We start from the raw sequence: 10,477 nt of genomic DNA on the forward strand, positions 1-10,477 counted from the left end.
CAGTCAAGCCTGATGCTCTCAGCTTCCCGGGAAAGTACTGTTGTCAGCTCGGGATCAATCTCGAGGCAACGCAGCTGAATTCTCATCTCCCGAGGACTCAAGCCCGCCTTGTGATTCGACGATCGACATAAGGTCTTCCCCCTGAGCCCCAAATGAGATGTCAGGAGCCTGAGAGGGTTAAGGAACTCATCCAGAAACTCTACCGGCTGCAGCATTTGTGAGGGCGGTGTGGCCCAAGGAGGCTGGCTCGTCGGGGAAGCCCACTCGGTAACCCTCAGATCACCCTGGAATCTGTACCTTCAAGGTAATCGAGGCTTGATCTTAACACAGAGATGATCATGTCCCCGCAATGAAAACATTAGTCATCCATGAACGCAGTGTCAGGTTGCCGAAAGCCCAGACATGTGACACAGCTATTGTGGCCGTCACAAGGAGTGATATATCGACTGCACCCAGAAACACACGGCCAAAATGGCGTCTTTAAAAGACGCAAATTCAACCCGTTACTCTTTTGTGAGAGAAAAAGCTCTTTCAGTGGCACTGAAGCGCTCAGGGGAACGCGGGAGCAGATTGCAGGAAATCCAGATGAACCGCTGAATCGTGCCGTCACACCAACACCTCCTGACTCGCTTGTAAACACTCTGGTGAAAGCAGCAAGCGATGTTCTCAGCTCCGAAGTGAAAGCTTGAGTGCGATTTGCTCATGCTGCTCCTTATATACCTGCATTGCGAGGCGGAGCTCGTGATGCAAATTCCACAGACCAAGGTACTCTGTCTACCATTGGCTCATTTTGTAACCACTCGAAGGTGATTGTACTATCGGCAAGATCCCATCCGTCAGTCTCTTTCTTATGTAATGTAGAACATGACCGACTGAAAGGGAACATATTTTTCAGGCTAGTCAGTGAACGTGCACAGGCTAGTCAGTGAACGTGCACAGTCCTAAGAGCACGTCTCAGAATGCTGTCTGTTTCTATAGAAACCGGGACTTCTAACAGCAGCTAATGCTAATTATCTTGGCCTCCCACCCACCATATCTTCATCCATAGGACTGGTCCCACTGAAAGACAAGGTATTTCCCAATGACTCCATCCTACAGCATTTCACCTCATCCATTAGTGGCACAGTGCTATGTCTATTTCCTTGCATCCTTATATATGGAAATAAAAATCTGAAATGTATATCTGCCTCTGGACAATGACTAATAATGACTGACCTGCACCCAGTTTTTATTAAAATCTCCAGAAGTCACATATGTGACCGGAATCAGCAGGATATGTGATTCGACATCTGGAAATGATGTCTGAATATAGTATTTAGTAGAGGTGCAACAATTCACTCGTTCCATTTGCAGATGTATTTATTAGGATAATCCAAATCGTGGTCGAAACAAGCCAGGATCAAAACCAAAAAATCAGTCCAAAACAAAACAAACAAAGGAAACAAAGGAGGGAACTGTAAAAGAAAGGAACTGGAACTCGGAGGACAAGAAGACTAAGGAGAAACTCAGAATACGAGAAAGCTGGTAACACAAAGGGTAAATCTCGGGAGATGAGAATGCTGCATACACGAAGGGTAAGCAGTCCATACAAACAACAGGAAAAGACTGGAATATATAGGGAGGTTAATGACAATAGAGTGCCTGCACCTGGTGCAATTAACAGGAGTGCAATTACTGTGAAGACAGGACCAGACTAGAGGAATTCTAGTGCCTACGGTGAAGTGCCTAAGGGGAAGTGAGCCAACTAGTGGACACCCAGAGAAACAGAGACTAAACAGCGTGACATTACCCTTTCCTCCACGGAGCAGCTGCCAGATGCTCCACCTGAACCCAAGGGAAAACCAAAGACACAAAGAGACCAGGTCCAGTGCCACCGCCAGCCCTCTCTCGTCTCTCTCTTCTCTGTCGCTCCTCCTCCCATCACCTTTTCTCTCACCTCATCTGTCCTACCCCCAGGTTCCCGCAGGTCCCAGTGAGCGCCCCCCCCCCCCAAAGGGAGGGGGAGGGGGGAGTAGAGAGCAGTCTCGAGGGTACCACCCGGCCTGCGACGGGCGATGGGGGTATGTGGCGAGTGGGGCGGGGCCGAGGGACGTGGGAACAAGGAGTGAGGCCGGTGGGATGATTGGGAAATCAGTCACACCTGCACCCCACCGCCGGTCTCGAGTCCCACGTAGGAGATGGAAGGATATAAAACTGGAGCGAAGACAGTGAAGGACGAGAGAAGACCAGGCCTGGGCTTTTAGTTGTGTTTGCTTTTATTTTCGTGTATCAGTCGTCCGTGAGGGGCTGATGCGCTGTTTTGTTTATTTTGTGATTATTAAAGTTTCATTTGGATTGTCCGCCGGTTCCCGCCTCCTTCTTCACGATGAATATGGAGTTAATATTATTACAAACGGGAACTCGGAGGACGAAAAGACTAAGGAGAAACTCAGAATACGAGAAAGCTGGTAACACAAAGGGTAAATCTCGGGAGACGAGAATGCTGCATACACGAAGGGTACACACTAAAAAATCCTGGGTTATTTTTTCTACCCAAGTGATGTGTTGAGCCATTTGGGTAAATTTTTTGGGTTATTTTCTCAGTCTTGGGCAGTTTTTGGGTAGTTCTATGTAACCCAACCGCTGGGTTATTTTCTGGGTCGTTTTCACTGAGAGCTGAATCAATGCACCCCCTCCCCCACTCGGACACAATAACCCAGCTCATTGGGTCAAATCAACTCCGCGCAGGATCAGCGCAGCGCGGACAGACTGAATTCGAGGTGGAAGGTGGATGCCACACACACGCTGTAATATTTGGAGAAATAAGGTTCGTATCAATATATTTATACATTTGACATGTATTTTTAAACATATTTACACACATAACATAATAATGAGCGAACGAGCGATAAAAAGGCAAAGAAATGTGCGACAACAGTCACGTTTACATGACATTAAATGCACCGCCAGATTCGCTCGTTTTGGTTTGCTGGTAATGCCTGCTGGATAGTAAATACGTTTTCTTCTGTTTTTATGTTTTAAACGACCCTTTTGTCAAAGTCTTACGTTTCTTCTTAACTGTTAACTGACATAATTTACTTCAAAGTCCATTAAGTCAATTCATTTCAATGCCACGAGATCAATGTGATGTAAACGTGCATTCCTTGCCTTGCCCATCCCCCATCTTACTGCATGCAGTGCTAAGTCAAAACAACCCAATTTTTGGGTCATCTGTCGCGGGCATATTTTGGATCGTTACAGAAATTATTTTAAAAACAAACTGACTTCAGCCTTTTTTTCTGGTGAAATAAAGGTTTGTATTGGTCTTTTTATCATTGAATCGTTACCGATTGGCAAAAATGTGCCATTCTGATTTTAAAATATCAGTAAACGTTATATGATAGATCATAAAGCATCCTGCATTTGCGAGCACCAGAGATAATGTTACCTATTTTTTTTTCTGCCTGATGTGTTTCGTTTTTTTTCACAATAAAAATACATTTCTAATCATTTATTCATTTAATAAATGTATTATTATTTGAAATCCAGGTAAGTGTCAATTACTCATGGACCTAAAATATATAGTTTTTTTTCCCACAGACCCGCTCTTGACTGTCCGTGGTGGCAAATCCACAGCCTTTCGCTGGAGGTGACACTTTTATCTCATCTAATTTGAATGATTGCCATACATTGATCTTAATAAAATTACCATAAACCATAAAAAACAGCTGTTACTATTATTAAAAAGATCCGGTAACGTTATTGTGGTTATACCCGTTTAGTTAAGGGGTTAACGTTACTTCACCCAATAATCAAAATTATGTCATTAATAAGTCACCCTCATGTTGTTCCAAACCTGTGAGACAGTGAAACTGTCTTCCGAAGATGAACGGAGGTCTTACTGGTTTGGAACGACTTATGAGCAAATTATGAGCAAAGTGAAATATATAAGCAGTATAATTCAGGAATCAGTTTGCATGGAGTTTAGAAACATCCAGGATTTACTAGTTAAAGTGTTGAAAAGCTCTGAAGAGTATTTCTGTTTTCATGGAAACTAATCCTTTTACATGTAAAAAATGTTCATAAGCCTCTATTTGATTAACAGCATTATTATTTCTTTGTCCAGTAGAATCAACCGTATCTGAAGAGAGAGCTGAGGAAATTAAACAATGGCTGAGAAACAACACACAGCCCATCAGCCAGGTGGAACAGTACATCTGAAAAATATGTTTGAGGTCCTCCACGAGTTTCCTCGGCTAACTACCTCAGGCATGGTATGTTAACATAATGTCTTTGTCATATGGTAACATGAGTTATATTAAGTCTTTTTTGAGAAGTTTTTTTTTGTAATTTTTGCTTTTAGATTGCACAGGACTTTCACATTTTACATCAAGATGAAGCCCCAAAACTGTTCGAAAAATGGCTGGTATACTGACAGGATCTTGCTTTTTGCGAAGCGAGAAGCAAAGCTTCCATGTACAGCTGAAGAAATGACAGAAGGTTAAAATGTTTCTACAATATTTTGATATTATGGGCCAGATTTACTAATAGCTTGCACCATAGTACTGTTAGGATTACTAAAGAAATGCAGTGATGAAAAATTGGGCACATTTTTTTTGCAACTAACATTACTGCATATTTGTGGTAGTTTATATATTTTAACCCATTTTTGAGCTTATCAATAATTGCTGCTAGAAAATGCAGCATTTTCTCCTCTCATCTAATTTATTTAGAATGCCAGACAAAGATGTTATAACATTGCTTTTAATTTCTGCTGCTCTTGGTAGGATATGTTGGTCATTATGTGTCTGTGTTTTTTTTTTTTTGTTTTTTTTTTGCATGTTGTCAGTGGATCAACAGCACAACTTTACACTTCAGTCTACACTTTTATGGGATTTTGGACTCACGCTAATTTGACCTGTTTAGTAAATCTGGCCTTATATTCTCAATGACAACTCGCTACTGTTTTTACTAGTGTTGATGAATGTAATATTATTTTCCTACAGATGCAAAGGGAAATCTTGCACTAAAGCTGTTACCTGTTTTGCTTCCACCTCCACCCTACAAAATTGGCAGAAAAACAGAAAAACGGCCCAGCATTGATGAAAGCAAAAAAGCTTTCATTGACATTCAGCCTGTAAGTACGACTTACAGAAATTTACTTCAATCATTTAATGACTTCACCAGGTTGAATACACTACCATTCAAAAGTTTGGGATCGGTATGATTTTTTAAATGTTTTTAAATTAAGTCTCTTCTGCTTACAAAGGCATTTATTTGATCCAAATACAGGAAAAATAGTAATGTTGTGAAATAATGTTACAATAAATTAATATTTGCTATTTGAATATATTAAAAAAAAAAAAATTTGTGATCAAAGCTGAATGTCCAACATCGTTATTCCAGTCTTATATATATTAACATGTTGACAAGATATGCTCCATAAGAACTTTTTTAATTCAATTTATAATGTATCTTGGATAAGTAAGTCTGAGCTCACAATTTTTTTTTCTGTACATAATTTTCATTACTCAAACATCTTACTGGCAAATTTCTAGTGTCCTACCTATAATTAATTTTACTAGACAAATAAAAAAAAGTCTTTTTTTTCAGTTTCACACTCTAGCAAGTTAAGGTCTTTTGCTTTTGTAGGGCAGAATATTAAATGTAGAAATTAAAAGTGTTAAATTAAAGTAAAATTAAAGTATTTCAAGTGTTACCAAAACTCTTTTGACTTGCTTTGCATCCCTGTCAGTGGCTCTGTCAAAGTGGGCCAGATCAAGCTGTAATAATTTTCAGGTATTTTGCCTCATCCAAAGCTCTTGGCTATACAAGACCTATTGTTTCTAAAGACTGCTTGATTGAATAAACAGTTTCGAATGAATCCCCAACCCACCACCCATACCCACACCCCTGACACTCCCATTCTGTTTCACCTTTATTCATTTGCATTATCTGTCCTTTAGATTGGAACAAATATGGTGGAGTACCTCCAGCAGGCTGAAACATCAAGACCTTACCCTTATGTCCTGTAACTTGAAAATGGACACATTGCGTCGCGGGCATTTGTCATCCTCGCAGGAGAAGCTTTGGAACAAAGCACTATTGTTTAAGGGGAAGTCGTGGCCTAATGGTTAGAGAGTTGGACTCGCAATTTAAGGGTTGTGTGTTCGAGTCCTGGGCCGGCAGGAATTGTGGGTGGGGGGAGTGCATGTACAGTTCTCTCTCCACCTTCAATACCACGACTTAGGTGCCCTTGAGCAAGGCACTGCCCCTGGGCGCCGCAGCATAAATGGCTGCCCACTGCTCCGGGTGTGTGTGTGTGTGTGTGTGTTCACTGCTGTGTGTGTGTGCACTTCGGATGGGTTAAATGCAGAGCGTGAGTTCTGAGTATGGGTCACCATACTTGGCTGAATGTCACATCACTTTCACTTCACTTCATTGGGACAGTAAATGTATGTTTCAAATCGTTTTATGTTTTTGATGTAAACTAACCGAAACATTGTTTCTATATTAGGGAGTTTATTCATAATATTTTTGAGTTGGAGGGAAGTGAATCCCCAACAGTGAAATTTTTGCACTGGGCACTACATTCTTGCAAGTAGATTATAAGAGGTTCTTTGAACAAACAGTGGTTCAAGAACACGAGGTAGCATTTTAGTTTAAGTTTTATTTGCACATGAGATTTTTGTTCTGTTTTTTTTTTGTATAAACAACTGTTTTATTGCTTGAGGAAGAGTATTACTTTATGCGTACTGATGATTATCAATTACATTTTTATGTAGAAATCTTTTACTGCCAATACGTTGTATTTCATAGATTTATTTTTGTGTTCATTTTGTAGACTTAAAACAACAGGTCCATAATGTAGACTTAAAACAATGAATTGAGTTCATGAATGAGTTCATGAATTTCATGAGCATATGGATTAAAAATAATATGAATTATTTGTTAAATGTATTACTAAACCTTGTGGTTCTTTGGAGTTTATGAATTCAAATGTTTTTTTCTACACATTTAAAGTTTAGAAAAGTTACAGAGGCAAACCATAAAAATGAAAGAAATTGTTTTAAATGCTGTTTATAAATGGAATTTTATTTTTTTAGTTTTGTATGATCTCTTGAATTTTTGGTTGAGGTAAAGTGTAATTACAAAGTGTAATATTCTGAAAGAAAAATAAAGATAATACAGTGTTGTCCTGTTTGTTTATTATGTGGTATATTTAATGTTAAAAGGAATAAAAATTCCTTTGAAAATATAACCCATTTATGAAATCAAATTAACCAATTTTTGGGTAGAAAAAACAACCCATTTGCTGGTTTAAAATTAATAACCCAATTTCTTGGGTTAGTTTAACCCCATATGGGTTCTGTCCTATATTTACCCAGCAGTTGTGTTAAAAACAACCCAGTTTGGGTTTTTTTTAAACCCAGTGTTTTTTAGAGTGTAAGGACTCCAATGACTCAATGACTCCAATTGAAGCAATGACTCCAGCTGCGGTCCACTCTTTGTGAATCTCCCCCACATTTTTGAATGGGTTTTGTTTCACAATCCTCTCCAGGGTGCAGCTATGCCTATTGCTTATACACTTTATTCTACCACATCTTTTCCTTCCCTTCACCTCTCTATTAATATGCTTGGACACAAAGCTCTGTGAACAGCCAGTCTCTTGTGCAATGACCTTTTGCGTCTTGCTCTCCTTGTGCAAGGTGTCAATTGTCGTCTTTTGGACAACTGTCAAGTCAGCAGTCTTCCCCATGATTGTGTAGTCTACAGAACTAGACTGAAAGACCATTTAAAGCCCTTTGCAGGTGTTTTTAGTTAATTAGCTGATAACAGTGTGGCTGTTACGCGGAGTCAGAGACGTTTGGATCCAATTGCAGTATTTATTTAAGAGTGGTCAGACAGGCAGAAATCAGAAACAGTGTCAGGTTTGTCAAGGAAATCCAGAATCAATAACAGTCACAAGCAGAGGTCAGGGCAGGCGGCAGAGAAAAAGGCGGTAACACTATCCAAAATCAGACATGGGAAGAACAAACACAGGAAAAACGCTCTGAAATGCTAGACGGGGCTAAACAACTTCACAGTGAGTTGATGTGAGTGTGCTGCTTATATGGGTGTGTGTGTATTAGCTGCAGGTGTGTATTCAGATGCAGGTGTGAAATCAGATGCAGGTGTGAAATCAGATGCAGGTGTGTGTGTGCAATCAGTCCCAGGAATGAGGCAGGATGGGAAATGGAGTTTGAATGAGTCCTGAGTGAGTCCTGAGTGGAGTGCCCTCTACTGAAGCTCACAAGCACTCCAGCTAGTGATTGTGACGGGGGCACCAATTGTCTTCAATATTGAACCTTTTCACAATATTCAAATCATCTGAGAAACTGAATTTGGGATTTTCCTTAGTTGTCATTTATAATCATCACATTAAAAAAAAAAACAAAAAAAACATTTGAAATATATCAGTCTGTGTGTAATGAATTAATATAATATACAAGTGTCACTTTTTGAATGGAATTAGTGAAATAAATCAACTTTTTGATGATATTCTAATTATATGACCAGCACCTGTATGCATCAATCTTGAAACATGATTTTATAATCATGAATCACCGATCTCGGACAGTAATCGTTTAAAATGCTAAGAATCGAATACCTATTATGGCATGTTCCATGAACTATACCTTAGTAATCTGCTTAAGATATACCTTCTTACGTGCAATGTTACCAGGTGCTGTCCATGGAGGTGGTGCTGAATGGGTTGACATCAATGTCTTGAGGATCGATTATTCCTTCTATGTATGGGCTGCTTCCCTCCGTTAAATGTTTTAATTTTATTTTTAAATAAAGACAGAACTCTTTCCTATGAGAAAGCAACAAAGTTGCATGAAACTTTTACTTTCGTTTTCAACATAGGTCAGAGAATAAAACCAAAAAAGAAAAATATGAAGAGACCCTCCTAGTAGCTACCAGCTAAAATGCAAGGGGAAAAACCCTACAGGAGACACTGCTTAATAATTTAACACCTTGCAGCGAGAAGCAAGAAAGAAAAAAAACCTTGGGGCTACACGTATCCATCAAACCATTCAGTAAAGAGTGCTCATTTACTTGACAACCAGGGCTGAGTGTGCAGCAGCCGCCTCACATATTGGTGTAAATCACTCATTTATGTTACTGGATGATTAACTCACATCACGGGAAACATATAATCAACAGCTACTATGGTGGAGAAAAAAAAGAGTGAAAGAGTGAAAGAGGAAAGACGCCAGCATCGGAATTTTGGGGCAGAGAGAGTAGATCTGGTGACACCAGCGATAGTGACTGTTGGTGTCAAATGATGCGAGTCAAGCAACAAAATTTAAGTAGTGTTTAACTTTATGCAAATGACCAGCGAATTTCACAAGCGACAACCAGTAGGAGTGAAAAATCTGTCAGTGGTGATCACACGTCACCGCATCGGGTGCAGGCAAGACTGGACAGATTTCCTGAGCGATTTCACTGTTTTATATGATTTGACTGTAATCACATACAGGTATAATAAAAAAAAAAATACATAAAATTAGCATTTGCATATTTGCATAGAAAAAAAATGTGGCTGTCTAAGTGAGTTTTATTCATACATTGATGGTTCAAGTTGTTAATTATATGATGCAGTGATCAGTCATCAGCTTATGTTATGTTATGATTTAAGAAAAGAGGAAGGTTTAATGTATTTTGATGATGGTAAATGTTGTATTGTGTTGAACTTGAATCATATCAATCATATCAAGGTACATTTAGTCATCAAAATGCTTTGATAAACTGTAAAAACTGTCCAGAGTACACTAGTTCCTCTTAGAGTATTGTTTGCTGATTTAAGAATAAGAATTTAAAAATAAAAAAATAAACAATGCCACAAAATTTGCTTATTTAATATTTATTTATAATGCTTAACAGTTGATATAATTTTATCATAACATTGCTCATGATTTTTTTTTCACAATAATTGACACTACTTAAAATTAAACCAGAATTGAGCATTGACTTACTTTACATTATATTTTAAACCAAAAACATAGTGTACAGTGGACAGGTATAACAACTCTAAAAAACATCACTGTCCAACATAAACGAAAAAATATACATATTTATATTTAATTCAGAAGTAACAACAGCAATTATAATGATAATAATAATAATTAGAAGGGAAAAAATGTCATGCATCCAGGGGTAACAACAATAGCATTTAAATGATCATATCAAATCTATGTAGCCCCTATCCAGCTCCTCTAAACCCAACTACCACTAAGTAATGGGAGAAAAAAACAATGGTTTACATATTAGAATTGCAATAAAGCTGATGTTTATTAATAAAGAAAATGTTTAACTGTAATTAAAGGTTGTGATAACATATGAGAATCACAGTAAAAAAAGTCAGCTGGCCCAAATATTGTAATGGCATTATATCTTTCTGAATCTAAAATCTGGGATCCTGAAACAGCTGTTTAAAGTGAGATGCCATCTA

At 38.6% G+C, this 10,477-nt stretch overlaps 1 long non-coding RNA gene across 1 annotated transcript; it reads left to right on the forward strand.

The window, feature by feature from the left end:
• Positions 1 to 2,751: 2,751 nt before the first annotated feature.
• LOC127964639 (uncharacterized) lies at positions 2,752 to 5,246 on the forward strand. Its single transcript, XR_008155090.1, has 5 exons — positions 2,752 to 2,806; positions 3,580 to 3,628; positions 4,106 to 4,253; positions 4,343 to 4,479; positions 4,986 to 5,246. It is a non-coding gene; the product is annotated as an uncharacterized LOC127964639 (long non-coding RNA).
• Positions 5,247 to 10,477: the final 5,231 nt, after the last annotated feature.

The sequence above is a fragment of the Carassius gibelio genome, chromosome B9 (genome assembly GCF_023724105.1).
Source record: "Carassius gibelio isolate Cgi1373 ecotype wild population from Czech Republic chromosome B9, carGib1.2-hapl.c, whole genome shotgun sequence".
Lineage (NCBI taxonomy): Eukaryota > Metazoa > Chordata > Actinopteri > Cypriniformes > Cyprinidae > Carassius > Carassius gibelio.